Consider the following 5,000-nt stretch of genomic DNA (forward strand, 5'->3'; position numbering starts at 1 on the left):
CCTCACGGTACTTGTTCGCTATCGGTCTCGTGGTCATATTTAGTCTCAGATGGAGTTTACCACCCACTTGGAGCTGCACTCTCAAGCAACCCGACTCGAAGGAGAGGTCCCGCCGACGCTCGCACCGGCCGCTACGGGCCTGGCACCCTCTACGGGCCGTGGCCTCATTCAAGTTGGACTTGGGCTCGGCGCGAGGCGTCGGGGTAGTGGACCCTCCCAAACACCACATGCCACGACAGGCGGCAGCCTGCGGGGTTCGGTGCTGGACTCTTCCCTGTTCGCTCGCCGCTACTGGGGGAATCCTTGTTAGTTTCTTTTCCTCCGCTTAGTAATATGCTTAAATTCAGCGGGTAGTCTCGCCTGCTCTGAGGTCGTTGTACGAGGTGTCGCACGCCACACCGCCAGCCGGCTGTGCACGCTACCGAGAAAGTACCGGTATGCGAACCGCCAGGCGACGGGCGCGCATCGCACGTTTAAGGAGACGCGGCCGGCCACACAGGCGACCACGACACTCCCACGTCTCCGAAGCGGGACAAACGCCGCGCGCTTCAGTATACGTAGCCGACCCTCAGCCAGACGTGGCCCGGGAACGGAATCCATGGACCGCAATGTGCGTTCGAAACGTCGATGTTCATGTGTCCTGCAGTTCACATGTCGACGCGCAATTTGCTGCGTTCTTCATCGACCCACGAGCCGAGTCATCCACCGTCCTGGGTGATCTTTTCCTTTTCAGTCTCCCACTGTCTCTTTCAAGACAGTAGCATTTGCGGGACTGAGGCGTCTGACGGCCCCTGTTCCACTATTTTTTTTTGTGTCCAACGGCCTCACAGCCGATGGGCGTCGTACGGCTCCACACCGGAGCGGACAGGCACTCGGGCGAACGTCATTCAAAACCGGCGCCAGGCGCCAGGTACCGCAGGCCAGCCGCTCCAGAGCTTCAGCGCTCGTACCACACAACAACAACACTTCCGCTAGTTTTGAGAGGCACGCGTGGTTCCGCACGCGGCGCACGGCCACTGCCGTACAGGTAGCGTGTTGCGCGACACGACACGACACGCACATCGAAAGACATGCAGTCTAGTCGGTAATGATCCTTCCGCAGGTTCACCTACGGAAACCTTGTTACGACTTTTACTTCCTCTAAATGATCAAGTTTGGTCATCTTTCCGGTAGCATCGGCAACGACAGAGTCGATGCCGCGTACCAGTCCGAAGACCTCACTAAATCATTCAATCGGTAGTAGCGACGGGCGGTGTGTACAAAGGGCAGGGACGTAATCAACGCGAGCTTATGACTCGCGCTTACTGGGAATTCCTCGTTCATGGGGAACAATTGCAAGCCCCAATCCCTAGCACGAAGGAGGTTCAGCGGGTTACCCCGACCTTTCGGCCTAGGAAGACACGCTGATTCCTTCAGTGTAGCGCGCGTGCGGCCCAGAACATCTAAGGGCATCACAGACCTGTTATTGCTCAATCTCGTGCGGCTAGAAGCCGCCTGTCCCTCTAAGAAGAAAAGTAATCGCTGACAGCACGAAGGATGTCACGCGACTAGTTAGCAGGCTAGAGTCTCGTTCGTTATCGGAATTAACCAGACAAATCGCTCCACCAACTAAGAACGGCCATGCACCACCACCCACCGAATCAAGAAAGAGCTATCAATCTGTCAATCCTTCCGGTGTCCGGGCCTGGTGAGGTTTCCCGTGTTGAGTCAAATTAAGCCGCAGGCTCCACTCCTGGTGGTGCCCTTCCGTCAATTCCTTTAAGTTTCAGCTTTGCAACCATACTTCCCCCGGAACCCAAAAGCTTTGGTTTCCCGGAGGCTGCCCGCCGAGTCATCGGAGGAACTGCGGCGGATCGCTGGCTGGCATCGTTTATGGTTAGAACTAGGGCGGTATCTGATCGCCTTCGAACCTCTAACTTTCGTTCTTGATTAATGAAAACATACTTGGCAAATGCTTTCGCTTCTGTTCGTCTTGCGACGATCCAAGAATTTCACCTCTAACGTCGCAATACGAATGCCCCCGCCTGTCCCTATTAATCATTACCTCGGGTTCCGAAAACCAACAAAATAGAACCGAGGTCCTATTCCATTATTCCATGCACACAGTATTCAGGCGGGCTTGCCTGCTTTAAGCACTCTAATTTGTTCAAAGTAAACGTGCCGGCCCACCGAGACACTCAACAAAGAGCACCCTGGTAGGATTTAAACGGGGTCCGCCTCGGGACGCGAAAGCACCCCTTCGGCTCGCCCCACCGGCAGGACGTCCCACGATACATGCCAGTTAAACACCGACGGGCGGTGAACCAACAGCGTGGGACACAAATCCAACTACGAGCTTTTTAACCGCAACAACTTTAATATACGCTATTGGAGCTGGAATTACCGCGGCTGCTGGCACCAGACTTGCCCTCCAATAGATACTCGTTAAAGGATTTAAAGTGTACTCATTCCGATTACGGGGCCTCGGATGAGTCCCGTATCGTTATTTTTCGTCACTACCTCCCCGTGCCGGGAGTGGGTAATTTGCGCGCCTGCTGCCTTCCTTGGATGTGGTAGCCGTTTCTCAGGCTCCCTCTCCGGAATCGAACCCTGATTCCCCGTTACCCGTTACAACCACGGTAGGCGCAGAACCTACCATCGACAGTTGATAAGGCAGACATTTGAAAGATGCGTCGCCGGTACGAGGACCGTGCGATCAGCCCAAAGTTATTCAGAGTCACCAAGGCAAACGGACCAGACAAGCCAATCCGATTGGTTTTGATCTAATAAAAGCGTCCCTTCCATCTCTGGTCGGGACTCTGTTTGCATGTATTAGCTCTAGAATTACCACAGTTATCCAAGTAACGTGGGTACGATCTAAGGAACCATAACTGATTTAATGAGCCATTCGCGGTTTCACCTTAATGCGGCTTGTACTGAGACATGCATGGCTTAATCTTTGAGACAAGCATATGACTACTGGCAGGATCAACCAGGGAGCTGCGTCAACTAGAGCTGAGCAGCCGGCCGCCCGGGAGTGTGTCCCGGGGGCCCGCGCGAACACGCAAGCGTCCGCTCAATTATTCTGCAAACAGGAGGAGGCCGAGCTCCCCTGCACGATACACCTCGAAACCCTCTCAGGTCCCGGCGGCGCGCAGCGCCGTCCTAGGTACTTGGTCGGTTTCGAGAGAGGCGCAATCGCCCGGAGTTAGGCGAGTAGACGGTTTTAGTGCGAACACCCTTGCTCCCAACTGAGCTTGCCGCTGCCGACAGAGGCCCGGGAGCGTGCTGTCGTGGCATTGCCGGCGGGAGACAACACGCGCCACCTATGGTGACCGGCAGCTCCAACGCCAGCGCCACACAAGGGCAAAGCCCCACTTGGGTGCAGAAGCGAACTCTCCCAGCACAGCGCACGCGCCAACACGTCCGCACAACTGCGATACAAACCACCTGCGAGAACCGCTGGGGCGACCGAGCAGCAGACGGCGTCGCGGCGCCGAGTGCCAGGCGGCGGCGCATCCTCAACGCACACAGTCCTCAATCAGACCAGCACACTGCAGATGTCCACCGCGCTTCGCACCGGGCTCGGCTGAACCAACTTTGGCCGCCAGGCGCCGCGTGCAGGGTGCGCCGCAGCGTAGCTGCGCCGCCTGCCGAGCCCGTCGGCTGGCGCTCCTGCCACTCGGCGCCCCCCACCAGCCGCCTGTTGCGCGTGCGCCCACGCAGCGCGCGGCCAACACGCCGGGCGGCCCCCCTTCACCGGCCGGGAACAGTCCCACCAAGCCACCGCCGCGTATCGCTTCATACCCACATGGGCCTAGTCACGTGTGTGGATGTGGCGGGTACCGCTGAAACAACCGGTTAATAGCTGTACCGATCGTCGCCATCACAGATTCACCTCCAGCGTGAACAACCGCTCAACAACGGATTTCCAGTTCATTTGCGTATCTTGGGCAGTAAACGTAGATGTCCACCTACATTTGCGAATTCAACAATTCTTGCATGCCAGGATGTCATGTGTCACGACACGCTACATCAGACCACATACACACTGCGACATGTGCAGAAGAGAACACGTGGAAGGTGGCCCGCGCACGTATGCGATGTCCCTTCCGCGATCCACTGTCAACCGGCATCTGCGGCATGTCCCAGATATGGAACGCGGTCCACCAGGGTAGCACTTTGTGTGAGGCAATACGACAAAGTCGGAATACACGCGTCACTACATCACACGGCTCACGCTGACCTGACCTGACTCACCGCACCACCACCCCCAGCGACCCAGGGTGACATACAATGCGTTCGTACGTTCCTCCCACACGCCTCTACGGCGTACCACAGTGCAACCTAGCTGTTATTGGGAGACGAGACAAGTAGCATCGAGCACAACATATGGAAATTGAGATTCGACACCGTTGGGCACAGCCAGCGTACGGTCACACGTATCACACTACTTCACTCTGTACGTAACTACCGATGATCGGTACAGCGTGTGGGTTACGCGTACGACATCAGCGGACAATGGACACAGACCATACCACGACGTACACTGAGGGCGTCGACATCTGAACGCAACTGAACAGCTGCGAGGCTCATTTAACACTCAAACGCCAGACCGACCAGCTTGAGAGGACGGAGACACAAAGAGAGGGGCAGAGGGGGGGGGGGGCGATATAGTCCTATTGCAGTACAATTGACAGTGGATAGCGGGAATATGTGGAAAGTAAGCAACACTCGCAAGACATCTACATGAGGATAACAACGACACCAGAGATTCCGAGCAGTGAACTATGTTAGGCAAAGGGACAACGTGGGTTAGGTTAAGGGACAACGTGGGTTAGGTTAAGGGACAACGTGGGTTAGGTTAAGGGACAACGTGGGTTAGGTTAAGGGACAACGTGGGTTAGGTTAAGGGACAACGTGGGTTAGGTTAAGGGACAACGTGGGTTAGGTTAAGGGACAACGTGGGTTAGGTTAAGGGACAACGTGGGTTAGGTTAAGGGACAACGTGGGTTAGGTTA

General features: G+C 56.1%; 3 non-coding genes across 3 annotated transcripts in view; all 3 read right to left on the reverse strand.

The window, feature by feature from the left end:
* The window catches only part of LOC126327029 (large subunit ribosomal RNA), a 4,223-nt gene extending 3,849 nt beyond the window's left edge, over positions 1-374 (reverse strand). The window contains exon 1 of the ribosomal RNA XR_007560916.1: positions 1-374. This exon is cut by the window's left edge and continues 3,849 nt beyond it. This is a non-coding gene — a ribosomal RNA (large subunit ribosomal RNA).
* A 188-nt stretch (positions 375-562) lies between these two features.
* LOC126327004 (5.8S ribosomal RNA) lies at positions 563-717 on the reverse strand. Its single transcript, XR_007560893.1, has one exon. It is a non-coding gene; the product is annotated as a 5.8S ribosomal RNA (ribosomal RNA).
* Positions 718-1,085: 368 nt separating this feature from the next.
* On the reverse strand, positions 1,086-2,978 carry LOC126327020 (small subunit ribosomal RNA). The gene has a single exon (XR_007560908.1). It is a non-coding gene; the product is annotated as a small subunit ribosomal RNA (ribosomal RNA).
* Positions 2,979-5,000: the final 2,022 nt, after the last annotated feature.

The sequence above is a fragment of the Schistocerca gregaria genome, unplaced genomic scaffold (genome assembly GCF_023897955.1).
Source record: "Schistocerca gregaria isolate iqSchGreg1 unplaced genomic scaffold, iqSchGreg1.2 ptg001011l, whole genome shotgun sequence".
NCBI lineage: Eukaryota > Metazoa > Arthropoda > Insecta > Orthoptera > Acrididae > Schistocerca > Schistocerca gregaria.